The following is a 22,506-nucleotide window of genomic DNA, read 5'->3' on the forward strand; positions in this document are numbered from 1 at the left end:
CTTTTATCGAGATGTGCTTATCATCTTGATTATGGCATGGATATAATCAACGCTCGTCCGTCCATCCGTCCAGCTTTTATCGAGACGATCAAATTAGAAGAAAATTGATGATAAAAACTTTCAATTCGCCAGAAATACATAATTGATTCGAAGCAATCTTTGAAATAACTGCGATGTAACCATGAACGACACCTTTCTTATTATAGCCTAAGTTAATTTGAAAAAAATGTTGCAGTTATTTGTTTTTTTTTTTTGACTTTATGACAGGGTATGGGTATGACAGGCAGGAAAGGTTAAAAGGACTAAAGAAAAAATGGCGAAGTTGGCGTTTTTTAAATATTCGCATAAAAAGTCAGGAGAAGTGATCTTTTAAGAGAATGTATACCTTCCACTTATATTATACATAAGGAGGGAAATCGCTCGCAACTTGTAGAGATACACTCATGAGGATCTTATAACGTATCAGCGCGTGACTCTGTAACAGATAAGCTACATTCACATCTACTTTCATGCCCCTGCCATCTGTTATGCAATTTTGGTGGGCTTACAATCGCAGAGTCTAATTAACTTACGTACGGAAAGATCTTACCTAAGTGATCCTATAAACGATCGATTAAAAAATGGGAAAAAACTCAAGGGAAGAAAATTTCCAATAAACTCTGGACAAAGGTTGACTTTGGATCACAAAAATTAATTAAACAGAAAATCTTCTTCAATTATTAACCACACGCCCTATAATCAATTACCAAAAATACTTACTATATTTTTTACATATGCTAGGTGGGTATCCAAGATTCGTTTTAACTTCTGTTTCGAATATTTTTATCAATCAAAAATATTGTCGCATGAAACTTATGCGTAATAAAAGTAGAATTTCATGACTAACGAGAGACATTGGGTGCTTTTCTCTTTGATTTCATAGGTCTTTAAATTTTACGAGCACTGCCTGTTTGTAGTTTATGAGCTGATGTGCTCAACTACATCTATAGTATAATAATAATAACTCAGCTTTTTACTTAACAATCCAAACATTTTACGAATACGTAAATAATTCATAGACATTTCCTACATACGTTTTTGCAACAAATCTAATTTAAATGTAATTAGAGACTTCTGCAGTGTGCGCTCAGTGCCGTCGCGTCGTTAAACTGATTGAACGCGTTTCAATGATAAGCGAGCATATTGTGATCCTTTGTTCTGATTCATAAAACATCTTCAATCGCAATCATGGATAACGTCCGGAGTAGGAAAACATAATCATAGGTAGCGGAATAATGTTGTTGACGATGAATTTGAAGATGCTTAGGTCGGGTTTTGCTGTCTTCAAATTTTTTATTTCTCTTCTTATTGAAAATGAGGCTAAGATCACTCGCAGTCATATGAATTCATCAACTTTCCGTCTCTCTTATTAGCTAACCTGCCTTTATCAAGTCTTAATAATAGTTATGTGGACATAATTGTGGCCGTATTGCTGAACTAATCATCACGTGAATAAATGACAAAACAGTACCTTACCGCCGTGGAATAATTAAATAAATTGTGTCGTATATCTTAAGTATCGAAGTTTAGTTTTATCATTGACATATGGTTGTAATCTCGGGTAGGCAAAAAAGTTAGAATAACACATAGAATATACGCTGAAGCGTTTACCGTTGCACTTATTGTAGTTTACGAACACGTTTTTGCTGTAGAAACAAAGTGTAGGCAAGTCTTTGAGCTGATTTGGGCCACTTTCGATACAAAACTCGCGTACAGCAACTTTCAACGCTTTTATTGTATTTGAATACGATATCTCAATTTCTGCGACCCGCGAATATACGCATGTATGTAGCAGAATTCAATATTTCCTAGTGGTCAAGAATATATCGCCGATTGACAGGTAATGCTCATTGAGCATAAAGAAATTCACGACTTTACGTTACGGAGTGACAGAAGCTTCCTTCCAAACGCTGCAAACGTGTTGATAAAGTGCATATAGTCCCCATCTCTCTTGCTGCTAGTTTTACTATTCCGGTGTATTGCTTTAGAGCAAATCAAAGAGAGAAAAGCAAAAAACATTTTTTTTTTTTTATTTATCTTAATTATGCACACAATTAAGCACAATTTCTTTCTAATTAAAGCTCTAGTTAACTTTATTGAATCCTGATGGTTCGGAAAGATGTAAGAGTTTATCTTGTTATTTTCGCAAAAGAATACAACGACTAAGGCTAAGACAATATTCGGGAGATGTGTGTTTCGCCACATCAAAGCATGCTACAAATGCTGTAATAAAACTAATACAATACCAATACAATACCAAATGAATTGTTCGTAAAGAAGGCGAACACATCTGCCGTAGGGACGGAAATGAATAAATACTTTTATGTCTCTCACGGAATGTAGGTTAAATGTTAATAAAGTTATTAAAAAATTTTTTTATTGACAACTTATGGAAAAAAGAAATTTATATATATTTTACACACATACACACTTACACCCAAAAAAAAACAAAAACAAAAGGCTAAACGTGAATATTATTCCAAAAAAAAAAAAAAATTTTTGTTTGCTTTGGTTAAAAAGTGAAAAGTGGAAAACAAAATATTTTTTCTTTTTCTTTATGTTTCTTCTCACTTAATACTTAAGTTAAACTTAAAGCACGTAAGATGATTAAAATTAACTGAAATGCAAAAACTTAATAATATAATAACGAACCCAGACAGAAAGACCATAAGTAGGTGTAAACATCGTGTCTAATCAGTAATACTGTTAACAAAGTCAAAAACCTTTATTGATAAAACTTAATGAAAAAGTCAGCGAGAGGCATAAAGAAAAAAGTTTCCTTTTCAAAAGTTAACAAGCGAGAAAGCACACTGCATGCTGCATAGAGCTGCAGCCTTAGCAGCCGAATCGTTACGTGGATCTCATATATTATTGCTAGCTTAAGTGAATTTATTGTTGTTGCATATATATATATATATATATATATATATATTTATTTTTCTACTTTTATTTATTTATTTACTTATTCATCAACTTGCAGTAGAGCTCAAGTTGATTGATTTCGTACAACGATTGACCTGAGGCTACTATAGAGAAGAGATATAAAAAAAAAGAGATAATAAATTAAAAAAAATTTTTTTTTTTTTTTTTTTTAAATAGTTGTAAATAAGAATCGTTACCAACTTTTCCTTATTTTTTTAAATCATTCACCTCGACTTGTTGTAGTAGAAACGTAACAAAAGGAATGAAAAACTTAATATATTTATTTTTTTTTGTCCCATTAAGCATAAAAATCCCATAGTTTTAATGACGTTAGACCGGCAAAGTATGCAAATATGCAAATGACGTGTAATTATAATCATCATAAGTTTCATAGATAAGTGAGCTCGCTCTCATAATCCGTTTGTTATGTGAAGATGATAATGCGGCTGCTGATGTTGCGGCAAACAAGTGAACAAGTTCATTACTTAATTTTTGAAAACCAACTGAATGTCGGGTTTTTCAAAAGCCGACTAATGGAAAAGGAGGAGATTCTCGTAAAAATCCGTCAAAATAATTATGATTATATGTAATAAAAAGAAATTAAATTTTTTCTTGTTTTTTTTTTTTTTTTTTTGGGGGAAAAACCATACCATGCAGGAAAAATATTATGATAACTCAATACGCAATCAGTTAATTTCTTTAAAGCAATCACCCTCTTGACTATTGATGAGGTATTTGTTGTTTATCACATACATGACGCAAAACGTAAATTGACGGTGAAATGTAATATAAGCAGTTGTTAGTAGTTATGTTGGACTTGTTTGGGCTACGTAAACCTTAACATTTTATATCATAGAAATTTCATAATTTTTAATATAAGTAATGCAAGGACATGCAAAGGTATTTGGATGGATGGATGGATGGATGGATGGACAGACTATCATAGCGAAATCGGTTTATTAGGCGCGCAAGTAAATTCTCTCCATTAAAATCGATTGCTTCATAAAACGTATCGTACGCTTCCAATTTTTCCGAAAAATTCCGGTATTGATAAATTCGATATTGATCCCATAAGCCTATGGACTTTGCTTAAGTACTGCACGGTAAGTTTCAGTGGTCCAGACGCTGTTGGTCCGTGTATATGAAAATGTGAGGAGATGGATGCCATTTAGAGCATTGCGTTTATCTCTCTTCCTAATTGAATTAAATTTTGAGAAAAATGGAAATGATTAAGAGGCTTACAGGCAAAATACGATAAGCTGCGAAATAGTTAGAAAGAAGGAAACAAATGTTGAAAACGATGAAAACTTCAGCAAAAGCAATCCAGGAAATGATTTTCAGCTTCGGCTAGGAGTTTTTCTCCCGATTGCTGATTACTCTCCTGACTTTTCTTCTTCTGATTAGCGTTGATTCTGATCCATAGGCAGTCATCTTTAGCAGATCAGCAGGTTTGTTAAGTTGAAGATTTGCGAAAATGCATCGATCACTATTGCATCTCTTGACCATGAAATTACTACCGTGAGTGGTCATCCGCAGGTTACCCAATAAAGAGGAAGATGACAGTAGATAATTATAGCGAGTAGTTTTTAACAAATATGTTTTAATCAAAGTTGATTGTTATCAACAAATTGACAGAATTCATTTACACACTTATTAAAATGTCACATCTGCATGTATCTCGCGACATCTGCATCTGGTCATAGCAAACGTAAAAAGTAAGAAAATTATATACGGTAGTGAACGAATCTTTTATATCCATCATCGTTATATTAAAAAAGACAAAAAAAGTAAAAAAAACAAACTTTTCTTGCTCTACAATACAGAGTGGGCGCGAATGCTTTTTTTTTGTTATTATCAAAACGAAAATTTTTGTTGCATAGGCGTCTGGGCGTTGTAGGCGTGTCTTTGGAAAGGTTTAAGTCTATTGCCAAATTCTTTTGTAAATTTGTAAGCCATGTTTACATTTTCGCTAACGGGAGAATGTTTATCACATGTACTACAAAGATTTGCAGACAGACAGACGGACAGATGAAGATGTTTAAATGTATTCCAAGAATTTTTAGAATTTATGGGGTTTTCGAAGCCTGTTTCGCTGCCTTGGAAAAAAAATCCTTTTTTATACACTATAATGCTAGTTAGGCGTGGTGAACTTCCTTCATTTCTGTAAAGATGATGCAACATTGCCCACAGAATATGCGTGCAAGCTCTCATGCATTTATTTGCTACAGTTTATGAGTAATGAGCAAAAAATCAATTTTGAAAAACAGAGGTGTTCTCAGTTTACGTGACGCTGTTAGCGTGGCCTTCGATCGATTTGGTCCATTTTCAATACCACACTACGCACCAGAATTTTCAATGTTTCTGCTAAATTTGACGCTGATAGCTTCTGTTTTGCGGCCAAGAGAATTTTTACAACAGACTTTAGACAGAATGACAGACGGACATGTTTAAATCGATTTAAATTTTGATGCTGATCAAGAATATATTATACTTTGTGGAGTGTCCGCAGCTTCTTTCTCGGGCGTTGCAAACGTTTTGACAAAGTGAATGTAATCCTCATTCTTCGGTGACGGGTGGGTGGGTATAAGTATAATAAACTCATGTACACGTATAATACGATGATTGGAAAAAAGCTCTGACGTACATCGCGAGTATTTCATTTTTTCAATAAATTAATAAATCAATTTTTGCATGAATGAGGTCAAACACCAGCTGTGGCGCAGTATTATTATCGATAACCTTTGAGGTCAACAGTTAAACAAATAATTCGTTTTTGAAAGTAAAATTTCGCAAAATTTCTTTTGAAAGTAAAAGAATTTCTAATTAACTCTAGTTGAGGTGAAAAATTCTTTTTTATATAGCTTTTCATTATCAATACAAAAAACAACATGCACGATGGATTGTGATGGACGGTACGTGCAACAATTTGAGAGTTTATTTGTAGTTAAACTTGTGAAATAATTTGTTAAGGCCATAAATAATTCTTTAACGTCGACCATGTATTTGCTTATGCTGAAGTCAGAAGAAGTGCAGCGGATAGAGGAATAAACACAAAATACTTTAATATTAACGTTGTGCACATGTTCAGAGATTTGTTGTTTTTCTTTTTTTTTTTAATCATAAGAGAAAAATGTTGCGCACAAACACACGCCCATACACACACACACACACACGCACACACTAATGCACATGTACACTCTGACGATACGTAAGCAGATAAGCATATGAATTCATAAGAAATATATATTTTTGTGTATGGAATTGTCATTGTAGTTGTGTGTGTGTGTGTGTGTGTATGTATGTGTGTGTATATATATGTGTGTGTGTAGATTGTTCGTTTTTATTATTTTTTTTTTTTTTTCATTTTTTTCTTGGCCGACCGGCAAAAGTGAAAGTAGCTTAAACTGCTCTCTCACAACTCATTGATGACATGAACATGTTGTATATAATTTCTAGAGAATGTAACATAGAGTAAAGTAGAAAGAAGTAACTAAAAGCAATATGTGCTGTGCTGTTGTGTGTATGTGTGTGTGTGTGTGTGTGCGTGTGTATAGGTGGAATTCTTTAAAAGATGGAATTTTGTACTTTGTTTTGATTTTTTTATTCTCTATGTTGTCATATCAAACGTGCAAAAAGAAACGCGTACTCTTTTAAAGAAATCGATAAAAATTAAATTTTTAATCAAGTTTTTTACTTAAATCTTTCTATAGAAGAATAAATAAGTTTATTGGAAACTTTGCTGTACACAGCGCAGCAAAAGAAGACATGACTCATAACAGATTTTTTTATTACTATTTTTTTTTTTTCTCCTTTTTATACCGTTCTTTTCACTCACTTTCTTTAACCTTGAACAGGAAGTGTACAATTATAAGTAAACATTTATGTGTAGATTTAAACTACTTTTGCTGTTCATGGCTGTCGAAGGCGTGTTTGCATACATTGTTGTGCCTGCCCATACCTAAATATATATATATATATATATATATATATATGACAAAAAAAAAAAAACGAAACGGACGGATACCCTAAACAAAAATCTGGGTCAACGTATATAAGTGCAATGAGTACATATATGCGAGCACACACAAAAAAAAAAAAAAAAACAAAAACAAAAAAAAGAAAAGAAAGGTAATAAAAACTTATTTAACTATCCAAGAAAGAAAAAATTTCATGTAGAAACTAATAAGAAAAATAAAAAGCCGTAGTGCACTACATAATCAAGTGACCATAAACGCACTACAAACACTTGAAAGATTTCAAATGGTAGGTAACATATAAATAACAAGAACATAAAATATGGTTAACGAGGAAGGAAAGCAAATGTGAATTGAAAGAATTGAAAATGAGAAATGGTTTAATTTTGCTGCGTTATGTTAAGAAAATTTATTCATAGATTAACGGTTAAATGGGTAAGTATTTTACATTGGAACCCAATTAAAGACTTTTAGCATTTGTTCTAACGCAATGGGTCTAATAGGTCCTTGTTCTGTTTACCTAAGCAATTTTGTATTTAGTTCTTTTTTTTCTTAAGCCGCGTTTAACAACCCGGGAGTTGTTTGAGCAAACTCTCTGGTTAATTATTGCCATTTAAAAAATGCTTTTTTGTTTAGTAAGCAAAACATTTGAAAATATTTTGTTTGACGTGTTTTTAAAGAGCATCGATATATGCGCTGATATTATATAGAAATAAAAGTACGCGTGTGTATGTGTGTTTATAGAAACTCTTGTTCATTTTCGATATTATGAAAACAAACACAACCAGAATTTAGGCATTGATAGTCATTTAATTTCCGATTTTGCTGACATAAACAAGTAAGAAAATTATATTCGGTCTTGATCATCATCGTGATCCTAAAAAAGATGTCAATTTTCACGCTCTGTAAAACGGAGTGGGCACGACTGATTTTTTCTATTTTCAAAATAAAAATTTTTGTTGCACGCATGCATGTGGGCGATGTAGGCGTGCGCTTGGACGAGCTTAAGTCACTCTCAAAATTTTTTTGCAAGCGATGTTCACATTTTCGATAATGAGAGAATGTTTATCACATGTACTACAAAGATGTGCAATGGACAGACAAACAAACGAAGATGTTTAGAGGCATTGCTAATTTGAAATGGCCAAGGGGTTATAATACACTTTATGGGGTTTTTGAAGCTTGCTTCGACGCCTTATAAAGGTATTGAAAAAAAAGAATTTTTTCTGATACACTGTAATATTAGGTAGGCGTAGTGAACTTTCTCCATTTTCGTAGAGGTGCGTACAAGAGCTTTCAAATGTTTCTGCTAAATTTGATAGATTCTTTTTTGTGATATACCTCAGACGGACAGACGGGCCGACTAGCTTAGGTATAATTAAAGATTAAAGGTCCTATCGTGCCAGCTTGACGGCTTGAGAGATTGAAGCGATTGACTAATTGCACAAAGCCATCCATTAACTTAATGCAAGTAGATCCGAAGTTTAAGAAAGTGGCGTAGACGACATAATTGAAACCTCGCAGCTTGATAAGCCTGAAGTCTACGACTGTTGAAGTCGAAGTAATCATAGAAGTGCATCTACTGTGAGTTAGCTTTACATAATCGACATATTCAGCTTTGATAATTCTCACCGATTAAGTATACAATTACGAAAACCAATCTAAAGCATTTATGTAGTACAATATATTCAAAATGAGGGGGGAGGAGTATACAAATTTATAAATTATATACGCCTTTTAAATGCAAGCTTTCAAATTCTCGAACAAAGGAAACTTTCTTTTTGACATTTAATATGGAAAACTAAACTATGTGAACTTTGAGAAATTTTATGAAATTATGATTCACTTAAGGTGACTACCTTTTTTTCTTCTTTTTTTTATTTTTGTTTACTGGTTCGCGTGTAGTGCTTATGCACGTAAGAGTCACACAAATCTAGAGTCACACAAATGACAACAGCAAACAGTTAAACATCGTACAACGCATTTGAGAGAAGAAATGTAGCTTCTTAGGATCCTGGACGTTGTATGCTTTAAACTGGACTCAGAATTCGAACGAGTATGAATAAAAATGTATTAAGAGTTTTCTGATATTCTTTCTATATCTACTTAGGGTTTGAAAGGCTTGATGTTATCATTTAATAAGTGATTGAGCTTTCTTTAGAGATCTGCCAAGGATTTCGAATTGAAATGAACAACACAAGTTGTCATTACTACTTGTGGTATAGGGTGCATTCAGTTTGTGCGGATATGATAATATCCACAAGAGTTTTAGATAGAGCCACCTATAGCTATTGATTGAGAATCGTTTCTGAATTCATTCAAGATTTTTGAAATATTTTGACGGAAGTTGGTGCACTGACCGAAAGCCGAATTCTATTGGAAATGGATTACATCGGATTACTTTCGCAACAATTCCTCTTATAAGAGAAAATCGGTAAAGGTAAAAAGAACTGATTTTCGAAATTTCTCGAAAAAAACGACTAAATAATATTGATGTGAATAATATGGATCCGACAAGACTTTCTACGATATAGCCATGCCTATGAAAATTAAGCCTTTAAAAGGTCTAGTTTTTACAAATTCACGCTCAATTTTGTAACTTCGCAATTGTAATTCAATATAAAAGGTGGCTGTACACAATTTATGTCACGTACGTCTATTTTTTGTATCCCCCACCATAAGGGAGTTCTGATAAAAAATCCAATTTTTTAATATTTTGCGACGGAAATTGGCCATAAAAATGAATCGCGTCAAATTTGGATTATACGAGTTTTTTTTTTTTTTTTTGAACTCCATGCCCAAGGACCTTCCATAAAAAGTAATGTCTTTACAAGGAAGAAAGATACAAATTTTGATATTTTATCATGAAAGTAAGCGGAAAATAGTGCTACCCGAAATAAAGTAGGGTATTTAGCGGTCGGGCTTGCTTGGCCATAATGATGAATGCTTCTATTCCGATTAGATAGCTTGTAAAAGTCTTAAGCTTAGATTCAATTTTCCAATTGTTGCAAAACCCATAAGCATATCAGCTTAAATTTCATTTGTCACTTGCTGTTTACTAAGTCCATTCATCTCCAAGCGATCCTTTCTTCCTTTACCTTTCCTTCGCTTCTTCTACATTTAAAATGTCACTAGGGCTGCTGCCTACTCATAGGTATTTCTTTAGTTTATTACTGTAACTGTTGTGGTTTTGCAATCTAACTAAAGTCTATGGCAAGTTCTAGAGCTAGATAGATGGAAGCTTTACCCACAAATTAGGATGAATAAACCATTTTGTGGCAATAGAGAGCATAACTTCTTATACTTTAAAGGACAGTGCCTTGTTAATGCAGCTTTGTGGACTGACTTGGAAAATAGAAAAAAAATTTTATTCATTTTCCGCTTCTATTTTCATTCGCAAGGGAACTTTATATCCCCCCTTAATTAGGTATTTTTGACACATCAGTCAGTCGAAGCCTGCTAGGTGCAGTTAAAGTCACAGCAATTTTACAATGTTTTGATATTCACATTGAGACCAAACATCAATATGCTCTTCATTTGATCGCTTATCTGTGAACCTCAAAAAAAAAAAAAAAAAAAACAATCAAGAATTTAAACAATAAATAATTACAGGAAAAACCGGATAAGGTTATAACCATTCGTGCAAAATCGCCCATGAATGCAAATGTATACCAAAAATTGTTTCATTTGCCTTAAGTTTAATTTCGACTTGACTTTTGATTGATAATTTGAGCTCTCATAACATAATGAACTTAATTATGTGCTACATATATAAACGAATGTATATATATATATGTATGTATAGATATGTATGTATATATATATATATATATATATAAGTGTGTGTGTGTGTGTGTGTAAGAAAAGAAAACAATTTCACCATTAATGCGATTGTGCTTTAATGTCACAACCATTTATTGGTCTTCGTAATATATGAATACATTGTATGTGTCTGTCTGTCTGTCTGTCTGTCTGTCTATCTTATTGTTGTCGTATATGATATACATGATGTTGATGGTGTCTGTGTGTTGATTTTTACATATGTTTGCGTATCATATAGACACGCTTGTATTTACATGCGCATGTATGCATGAGCATTAATTCGTTTGTGTGAATCTTAAGAATTTTAAACACGCACTGTTACTTTCATTGCTATTTAAAATGCTCAGGTGTCGGCTTAGATGCTTATGTGTTATGCTTTTGTATTGCGGTTATGTATTGTTGGGATTTCTGGTATTACTTTTTTTTTTTTGCACTCTTTCTCTTACTCTCTCTTCCTGCACATACGTAATTATTGCTATTATATTATGTATACATACTACACAATTATGCTTTTCATTATTAATTTTTTTTTTTTTTTTGTTATTAAATTGAATTATTAAGCCCAACACGATTCAATAATCAGACCAGAAGATTAAAATGTATTTTTAACAAAATAGTTTAAATTTCAAAAAACGTGATATAAACCGAACAAATTTGCATTTCCAAAGCCCTTCCTGCTGTAAGAAGTGGTATCACACAGAATGACGCACGTAGTAATGAGTGGTAACAAATCAGATAAACCGAAGCCGCTGAATATCTCCTGAATATCTGTTTAAAAATTCTCTGTTTTTTTTTGCTTTTAATTTTTTTTTACAGCCGAAAAGATTCAATTACTAATTTGCGGCTGCTGTAGGTGACGCGCATTATCCACTGTTCAATAATCGATTTTAGTGCAAGTGCATTGCAAAGCAAAAATATATGCGGTTTGCATACAATTCGCGGAAATGTAACTAATACCCACTCATTAGCCGCTTTCCCTCAATTACAACTAAATTATTGTTTTTGCATATCAACCTACTTTTGCACAGTTTACTAATCTGCTCCCTTGAAAGCTCAATTTTGGTTAACCTTTGTGTTAACTTTCATTGAATATCTATCTATGCATATAAGCAGAATACATAAAATAGCCTTTTTATTACTGGTAACTGGAATGACTCAAGAGATAATTGATATATGTTTGCTTTCGATCAGCGAGCAGTGAAAAATTCATACCTAGTAAGAGAAGAAGAGTAGAAAGTAGAAAATTATGTGGCGAACTGCTTATCCTTAGGAAGGCTATATTAAATCTTTGGTTTACAGTGACAAGTCTGCTGTGTAAGCCATCATTATTGATGTTACTAAGGAAACAGGAGCCTACTCCATCAAAAAAAAAAAAATAAATTAACAAAAGGACTGATCAAAGGCAGTTGATCAAATTTAGTTCTAACAGAGAGAGGTATATGGTGAAAACTGTGTTGATAACTAAAACGACAGAAACTTATCCCTCAAATAAAAACGCAGTTAGCTTCATCCTTCATATTTTATGTGTGCTATTTGAAATCGAAGTACCATCGGTCTAATAGAGTGCTCTATATAAGATTCCAATAATCACTAGTATATACTCCTTTTAGGCAATTTATTCATCCAATTCCAATTACAACATGCAGTGCAGATGTCTTTTTGAAAAGCTCTAGAAAATATTTAATAGAAGCAATTATGATAGCAGTAGTAAGAATTTAGAGACCAAGCTTCCTCTTTATCCACGTTCGAAAGAATTCAGTTCAGTTCAGTAGTTCACGTTTCAAGGAATCTAAACATCTTGTTGACGGTTAAAATCCATTATCTACAATTTTCCATTGCTGAGCTTAGCGTTTGTGCCATCGACAGATATTTGCGCACTTTGAATGATCGAACAGGTGCCAACATCAACTAAAGAAATAATAGAAATTTTCGACAAGGATAGATTGTTAGTAAAAAGAAGCTCCATTTGTAACCTTGTGGTATACCATGGATCGGTTTTAAAAGTTTAACGTTGTTTGTCTACAAACACACAGGTTACCTATCGAAGGTATACGAGTAAGGCCAGTCAGATTTTCAAGAATAAGTCTAATAGATTTTTGAAAGGTTTTATATTTCATAGAACGTTTTCATTATGAGTTATTCTGATCAGCTCCTTAAATACAAAGAACAAAGTGTGTGGTCATTGCGCCTTGGCACAATCAATGAGACGATCAACAAGTTTAAGTTCTAAAAATCAAACCGGATAGATACTGCAGCTGTTACTAAATTGATTTTATTTTTGATGGTCTTCTGAATATTTATGACGAACAACCGTAGAGCGATGTAGGGTAATTAATAGTGAGCAGTGCCCAGAACTGCAGAATTTTTCAGTTTACATTTCTACTTAGTTTGCCTTTCTATAGTCATAGTTTCGCCTTTATCATCATTATATAATTCGGTGTGTTCTTGTCTATCCACCGGAATACGGATCGGAAATACATTTTGTTAATATCTTTTCAATCATTTTTCGCTAGAGTAAAGAGTTAGGCTACATTCGGATATATCTTTATACGTTTCTATAGGCTTGATCAACAGGATGGATGAAAAGAAGTGAAAATATGGAGCGAAAAATTCCCCTCTCATCTCAATCGAATAATTTTGAAGTTGACTTTTCGCTGCAAATTTCATGATTAATATAATTGAAAATTATTTCTTGACACAAGTCGTTTGATATCATTCTCTGCTTGAGAGCGTGTCGGCTAAAGTCCTTTATACCAATTATTAGGTGTACGACGTCGTCATGATTTCCTGATGTGACGTTCGTTACTTTGAACGCTTTCAATCTCGCTCGTTTAACTTATAACTTAACACTTGCTTTATGCACAGATAGGTAGCCGCAAGCAATTTTCAATATTGTGAATGCGGTCCTACGTTAAGCAAAATGTAACACAACATTTTTTTCACTTTATTTTTTTTGCGTCTCTCTCTCTCTCTCTCTTTCTCTTTCCCATTCTCTGAAAAGCTACAAACTACCTAAGGTGATAGTTATCCAATATTTTCCCTGAGGTATATATAACTTTCTTACTTGTTTTTAGATTAAATTTGCTGTCATAACAAAATTTTTCCCGTAAATCTTTTACTTATTCGCTACACTAATTACATTATAAATTTATTCATTTAACTTTCTTTATCTCTTCTACTCCTTTTCTTATCTATAACACGTTACCATTATTATAATATTATGTAAAAGAAATATAACGGCTTAGCCAGACAACAACCGCGTATGATATAGAAAAAAAAAAAAAAAAAAAAATGATTTTATAATAAATCACACACGAAAATCAATTCAGATTCATGTGTACATAATCGAATACTAAGCCACGAACAGGAATTATGAAAAGAATCAAATTATGTATAGCTTACACTGCATGCTCTAACACACTTCATTAAAAAAAAAAAAAAAAAAAAAAAAATACCAGTCTTATCGTGAAAGTAACATGCCATGTAAGAGAAATGTCATATGATTTATATGAAATAAAACTTTAAGCTTCTACAGCCATTAATTTGTTGTTTTTTGAAGCACAATAGACTCTGAACTTAACGTGTCTGCGTACATAGACAACAAAGTACACATATTAGAATATTAAAATTGTGGGCTATAGCGCAAAAGCACAGTTTGTTACCTTCGATGATTTTCAAATGAAAAAACAAAAACAATATATATATATGACATAATATAGATAAAGAGTGTTATGCTTGACAAAGGATAACTGAAGTGAAACAACATAAGGTACAAGTAACGGAATGAATATTATATCATACGACATGCGCAACACTAGCGAAGTCACTTCGAGTGCAGCTTCTTGCTAACTTAGCGCACTTACTGAAGCTCGATTCGAGGAAAATATGAGAAAGTATTCGGAAATTCTAAGCCTAGTTTTGAAATCGTAATTATAACTTGAAAATATGGACTGACAGACAGACATTAGTACATTTATTCATACTAACACACAAATTTTATTTATTTTTTTTTTTTTGACCAACCTTGCAGATAAAGCGGTGCGGAAAGTGTCTCGGCATACGGGAAAGTAAGGAACTACTGTAGCTGTCGGTTCGTCTTAAAAGAACAAACATTTCATATTAATCTGATATCTTGTATAAATACTTTTTAATAAGCGTTTGAAAAACTTAATATACTCTCTCTAGGCTGTATGTAAGAAAACAGGGCAATATACTACTTGAATGAACAAACATGAATACATACATACTGCTCGCGCACGTAAACGCACGCGTTCATAGTTACACATTCACATATATTCACACACACACACACACACACACACATGTTCGTATATATAAGATACTAAAAACTTATTGTTATGAGGAATGCACGCCATATATATGCATAATGCATATGAAAATCATGCAGAAATAGTCGGAACAAGAAAAGCGGTAATTTGTAGCACAGTTGGCTAATAACCACATATCGATGTAGACTTTATTTATTGGTTAATAGTCAAAATGATTATTTATTGCAGTTTTTACGATCACGAGCGGTTTACAAAATTAAACGATATTTCAAAAGTAAAAAATCAAAAAAAGAAAATTAATTAAAAGCTTCCACATCCTATGAACAATTCTATATCGTTTCTCCTCTACGATGATGAATGTTATAAAAATGTTTTCAAGGTTTTGTGCAATAATTATGTGCGAGATTAGTGATTCTAATTTAGCGAAGACAAGAACCGCAGTTAGACTAGTTCGTAGCGATCAGTCACGTGTAGAATAGTTTTGCATGAACTGTTCAACGCATGCATGCTTTTAAGTCAACAAGTGTCAACGCTGGACTATTAGTCTATTACTATATATACTATGCCGGAATACCTTCTTAATATCTAGCTACCATTGTTGTATTAGGAAATAAATGTCGGGAATGCGATAAGATATTTCTCCCCTTAAACCTAGTTTGCTGTTAGGTTTCTCTTGCAATTTTTGAAAACTTTAAGGTAAAGTTTTCTCAAGGAAAAATAAATATATGCCGAATATGCAGATAGAAACGCAGACTATGTACATATATACACTTTTTTTTTTTTTTTACGTGCAAAGACTTGCTTATTAAAGGAAAACCTTACACTATTATTATTATTATTTTTTTTTTTTTTATATGACTCGTTAAGGTAAACACAAGTTTATTATTTTTGTTAAATTGAAATAAAAAGCTGTGTTTTTTTTTATCCACTATGAAGCTGTTAGAAAGTCCCTAAATTAGTTCCCGCTTCTTGGTGTGAAAACTCTGCAAAGTAACATTGGAAGCATTGGAACTTCCCCAACCGAATCTTTCAAGCATCATAATCTTATATGTCTCGTCCATTCAGCTATTAACTGCTCAGTCACTTCCTGTATCTAGTAGATGCCGGAAGACTTATATGAGCCTAAAAAAAAGGTTCGATTCTATAATGGAAAATATTTAATCTTTTATGGCATAAAGTAAATTAAAAGAAATTTATACCAAATTAGCTTTAAAAGAAAAAATAAAAGAAAGACGGAAAGACTCAAAAATAAATTTTTAAACTTTTCATAAAATGTTTTTAACATTAACACGCTATTAAAAATCAAATGCATTTTGTAGCCACCATATAGTATAATGTATCACAAAATGCAGTTTGCTCTGTTAATTTTTTAATATTTGTTTGAAAAATTTAGCCAGTGAAGGTCAACAGTAAGATTTCTTTGCAGAAATTTAATCTTAAATTTCTTAGATGAGTAATGACTTCATTGTTGTATTTTTTGTTGTTGGTACGACAACAGAACTTTCCCTTATTTAAATAAGCAAACGTACTCAATCACTTTTCTATCTCACGAGCATTTTATGCAACAAGCAAAAGCCGCTATACACGTGCTAAGAAAAAGTAATGTTTGACAAGACAAAAGACTTAAGAAAAAAACTTTTCGAGTTTTTAGAAATTTAAAAAGTAATAACTTAGCTAAGCGTTGTTTGGGTGTGCTTGTCGTTGAAGTTTCTTGTTTTCATTAGAAAAAGTAAATTTTTTATATTTTGTTGAAAGTCTGAAATTTTAAATTTCTCAAAAGTTTACAACGGTCAGCAATAGTAAAGACCATATGAAGCATATATGTATTAGTTCAGAGCGAGTAGCGGAATGCCTTTGGATTAGATGTAGCGACAATGGTTGCTTTGTGCATATTTGTAGTTTGATAATCCACACCTTTTTATATCCTAGGGGACGATATTGAAAAGTCGTTCTTCTCGTTGACGATGCAAGGCGTATTTGGTAGATGAGTTCTCCTTGATGATCTCCCGACCCATTCGACTACAAACAGCATCCAGTTGTAATATTTGCTAAAGAAGCAAAGAGCAGAAGTTCATAAAACTAGATTTCTAGACAGATCCATTTCTTATAAAGAATTCGTGACGGGCCGCATCACTCGTCTAAGCTTTTAATGCACAAATCAGTTTTAATAATTCGATAGTCTCATGGAGTAATCTTGCACTTGTAATATTGAATTCTTGCGCTTGGATGACATGGTTGCAAAGTTTAACCCTTTTATAAAAACTGAAACAATTTCATTTACATTACATTATCCAAGCCATCAGTTGATTGATCCGAAAGTTTACTTCGCTTTTTATCTTACAGAACTTAAAGATAAAAGAGAAGTTTTGTACACATCAGTGAAGCTTAGAGGTGCATTCATATTACAATACTCAAAAGAAGGCTTTAGAACAGTTGTCTTTTATATATCGTTCCTCATTCAAAGACTCACTAAATACACATTGAGGGTAAAATGACTTTTCATTACTAAGTCGCATACTTTTCAAGAAATCTATCAAAAGTAAAAACTCCTCATGTCCATTAAACGATCCGATGTACTCATTTAAAATGGTTAAACTTCACCAATTGCATAGGATGTTGCGACAGATTGATAGTGAAAAAGTCCTCAACTAGTCAACTGCCTATGAATATATAAGTCATAATCCATCTATCTATACCTTGTCGGATTTTCTCAAAGAATTTTATCATTACGGATGCGCGTTAGGCAAAGTATTGCATTTTAGAAAAGATTTCTGTCATCTTGTCGTGTCGTTCTATTACAACTTAAACTGCTTTTGCCGAGTACACGAGTATATCGGTAAAGAGTGATTAGTTAACTGATTAATGTGGTTTTCTTGTCAAGCGACCATACACTCTTGATCAATGTTAAATTCTGAATCAATTTAAGCATGTCCGTCCGTCCGTCCATCCGTCCGGATATCGATTTATGGTATAGCTTTCACCCACCCCATCTTACTCGCTTTTTTTTTTTTTAATTTCCCGGCGAACTTCTAATGTGTTATGAAAGCGCGCGCTCATCGATCGGTTAGAACAAATTCTTTGTTTTTAAATGTTAAACGATAAATAACGACTAACATCTTCTTTTTTTTTTCTACATTTTCAAAGCGAAATTTCGAATAATTGTGTTTCTATTAATTAAAACAAATTTGATTCGTGCAATAGATTTTCATAATGAATTTGCTTGATTTATATCACACTAGGAAATTACCGTTAAAATTATATTTATTAGTAAATAAACTTTATTAACGGTGGCCGGCGAACGATATGCTTGAAAAACTTCCATATATTAAAAGTACATTTCTGGTATAAATTATTAGGAAGTGAATGATTGTGAATGTAGTGGTGGTGGATAGTTAATCTTTTTAATTTATTTTAAGAAAACCCAAAGAAATGAAAACTTGTAAAAAGTCTTTTTAGTCAATCTTTTCAACGTAATGGAGAAAGTTAAAAAAAAAAAAAAGGTTTTTTTTATTTCGCAAACAAAAAATTGTGATAAAGATTTAATGAATTAAACCAGCGATGCCTTGTAAAATCGACAAAATGATGAAATGCGTGCATTTAGTAATGGAAGTTCACAATGAATAAAAAAGACTTATTGTTCGAGTATTAAAAATTAATGTGAAAAAAATTTTAAAAAAATTACCTTTAAAAAATTAAAAAAATTATTTAATATTTTTTTTCAATTATTGATTACAAATTTAATTATATTTCACACACTTGTGCCATTAGATGAAGAATTATAAGCGTTGTCGGTGTTGTAGTTGTTGTGGCTGCTGCTGTTGTTGTTGTTGTTGTTATATATATATTTTTTCTTTTTCTTCTCTATTATCCGGTTTCACTTGTTAGAAAAGTGCTGATAATTGTTTAGATTTATCTGCGTTTATCTATTTATAATTTTATACCAAGCGGTAATTTCTTGCACTCACTTCAAGCCTCCAACAACGGTTTTTGTGCTGTTGTATTAACGTTCATTTCATTATATATTGCATTTACATATATATGATAATAATAAAATAGATTTTCTTCATTTATATATATATATATATATTGATTGAGTTTAGTTCTTTTTTTAAAAAACTAATTTTCAAATTACGTTTTCTTTCTTTTTTTTTTTTTATTTAAAATAATTTTTCGTTTTTTTTTCTTTTTTTTAATTCCTACTTAAATTTATTGATCAAAATTTTTCGTATATATATACATATATATATATATATATACATATATATATAACTTTGCACCGTTAATACGTGTATTCCGTCATATGGTCGCGCACCGAATGCGATTCGCTGATAAAATGTAAGAAATTTTTGATGAAAAAGAAAGCACAACACTATTATTTTCTTTACCTTCTTTTCTTTTTTTTTTAATTTTTTTCTCTTACTCTTTCTTGTTTCCCTTGCTTGCTACTTGTGTGTTTGCCTTTCTTCCACTTGGAATTACATGTTGAGCGAGCGCTGCTTTCTTAGCAGCTTTCGTTATATGCGCCGCAGTTAGAGTATTATTTCTCTTTTATTATCGCATATAAACAGATAACACTCCACTAGTGCATCACACAAGTTTTTAATTACAGCAATTGCCAGCCACGGCAGTCTATGTTACTTATTTTGCTAATGACTTTCCTTAAAGTTTTATATATCTTTAGTTTAGTTAGTAAAATGTTATTTTGTTTACATAGATTTTACGAGTTTTTAAGCAGCAAACAAAAAGTAAATAAATATCTAGGCATCAAGGTGTAAATATTTATCTCATTTCAGGTTATATTATAAATGAATTACTGCTTAAACAAACATTTATATGAAAACTCTTTTACAAGCCAATAATTAGTAGTAATATAAACAACAGGTAAAGCAAATAAAAACATTATAGCGGGTCGGGGGCCCTCATTTAGCATCATTACACCATCCGAAATTTATTCATATAATCACTTTTCAAATGGATGTTTTATATGAGAAGTGGTCGAGAAAGTGGTCCCATTCGAACCACTTTCAATAGCTAGCGTTTGTCGGTGGGCCAAATTTCGTCAATGCACCAAAATTTCATGAAAATATCTTAAAAATTCCAACTTAAGCACAAGAATACAAGGCGGATAGACGGACAGACAAGTTTGGTACAATAAAAGGCGGACCTCTCTTCGGTCTTTCTTTCCATGTGCCGCATAAAATCACACAAACTTAGCATATCCTTGTACAACAAGGGTTGTAGAGTCTAGGATCATCCATTTCATGGTTCCAGAAGCAAGCGTAAATAATTGAATTTTGGACAATTCATTTCCCAATATATTGTTTAGATTCTGCCATTGCTTGCGGAGTTGTGCAGCATACGAATTATTACGAAAACAATGGACCAACGGTTACGTTTCATGCCTGCGGAATAAAGCTTATATTTGGGTGTACATATATAAGGGTTGTTGGCAGAAAACACATCTGACTTTCCTAAATAGCTTTTACGTAAATGAAAATAACTTTTGGACGTGGTTTGTGGGCTAAAAGTGTTAATCCCAATGGAGGCAGACAAGTGTTTAACACACAGAGACAGGCAGATGAGCGGACAGATATGCTTAGATCGATTGAAAATTTGATACTAATCAAGAATATATATACTTTGTGGGAGGGGTTTACTAAGAAGGTTTATTTCATCTGAGTTCCACAAAGGTTTTGACGAATGTCCCTCCATCCTTTTGGTGATAAATAAAAGAACACAAAATTACTAGCAGCGGTAGGATGTACATTAAGTTGATGCAGATCGCTAAATACCAGTAAGTACCTTTACTTGCTCCTGCTCAAGGCTGAACACTTTTCAAAATGCATTGAACTATACTTATCATAGCTCCATCAATAAAATGCCGCAGTTTCGAAAAGATTTGCATTTTTCATATTTCTCAAGGAACCCGTATATATTTTTTCATACCGAGCGAAAGAAGAAATTTCGGGTGGAATGAGATAATTTTTGTACCTTCAATATAAGTAAACTTTGTTACTTAACATTGGTCTTTATATGTAATACCAATAGAATATAATTTTGCCTTTTTTTTTTTTTTTTATAAATTCCTAATATTGGATTGCCATTAGCTAAAAATTTTAATATGTTTTATATTATAATTTAATCAAATTTCTTTTCTTTTTCTTTTAGGTAAGTGCTTAAAACGATGATACACTTATATATCAGTTCGGTATGTATATGCAAAATGTAAGCAAAATGTTATTTAACATTGCTAGTAAATTTCTTAGGCTTGCGTGTATGTGTATGTATTTTGCAAAAATCCTGTTTATTTATTGAGCGAGGTTTTCATAATTCAGAAAATTTTGTTTGAATACTAAAATCTATAAATAGATGTTTGTTTTATTAAAACCTTTATAACGCCGAGAAAGAAGCTTCAAAAACCTCTTAGGTACATCCTTCATCAGTGTGAAATTTTCAATTCGTCAAAGCATGTCCGTCTGTTCATCTGTCTATTCGTCTGTTTGCTCAGGTACTTACTGTCTGTGGTAAGCATTACCCCAGTCGCAAAAATAAAGATTTGCAGGAAGCACATCTACAATGCAACAGAAACTAAGAGCACCTTGCTTGCAGTGTTTTTTAGCCGTTGCTTGTTGCACGGTACACGATATGAATTTCCCGCTTTATTCTACAAAAATAGGAAAAATCAATCCCCCTCAGTGCTTCTCCTAGGAATAAAAGATGATTTTTTTTTTTATTGTTCGCCCGTGCTATAGAAAAAAAATAGAAAAAGTTAAACAAAAAAAATTAAATCAATTGATAATATTTAAAAAAAAAAAAAAAAAAATTATTATTATTATTATTATTTTAATTTTAGACTAATGAAATAAATTCTTAGACTAAAAAAATACATTGAGCACTAGCAACACAGGCTATCGGCTCAAAAAAAAAAAAAAAAAAAAAATTTTTAAATAATTGTCTGTTAAATTTGAATTGCGATGAATTTAAAATAAGAAAAATAAATTCTTTAAAGATTGTTTTATCAGATATTGCATAGGGTATAATTTAATTATATTATATACAAAATTAAAATATATCGTTATACATAATTACATTATTTTATAAGGAAAAGTTAAAACTAAATAAGTCTAACTATTTTATTGATTCGCTTATTTAGTTTGATTTTCAGTTCAAATTTTCAAATAAATTATGCGAATAATTTATTTAATTTTCAGCTTTAAAATCTTTTATTTATTTTTTTTTTAATTAAATTTTTTTATTTCCCTCTTTATTTCACTTAAAATTAACGAAATCTTTTTCAACTCACTGGAACAATACTAACATTTGTAATTGGAGTAATGTGCGCGCATACTTTCTATCCGTTTTCGTTGCTTGAGAGTTTCACTAAATCTTTCTCTTAATTAATTTTAATTACTACTTATCTGTACGGGATCATCATTATCGAGAGCAAATCATAAAAAATT

At 32.0% G+C, this 22,506-nt stretch overlaps 1 protein-coding gene and 1 long non-coding RNA gene across 3 annotated transcripts in view; one reads left to right on the forward strand and one right to left on the reverse strand.

The window, feature by feature from the left end:
- Positions 1 to 19,118, reverse strand: part of LOC119642039 — a 39,146-nt gene extending 20,028 nt beyond the window's left edge. Inside the window, exon 1 of one of the 2 annotated variants that reach the window (XM_038041001.1) lies at positions 18,803 to 19,118. The gene's annotated coding sequence lies outside the window, so the exon portion shown is untranslated. Of the gene's footprint in view, positions 1 to 18,728 lie in introns of both variants that reach the window. The other variant, XM_038041000.1, reaches the window with a different exon arrangement.
- The window catches only part of LOC119642044, a 164,654-nt gene that overhangs the window by 21,783 nt on the left and 120,365 nt on the right, over positions 1 to 22,506 (forward strand). The gene's annotated exons all lie outside the window — the stretch shown is intronic.

The sequence above is a fragment of the Glossina fuscipes genome, unplaced genomic scaffold (assembly GCF_014805625.2).
Source record: "Glossina fuscipes isolate IAEA_lab_2018 unplaced genomic scaffold, Yale_Gfus_2 204, whole genome shotgun sequence".
NCBI lineage: Eukaryota > Metazoa > Arthropoda > Insecta > Diptera > Glossinidae > Glossina > Glossina fuscipes.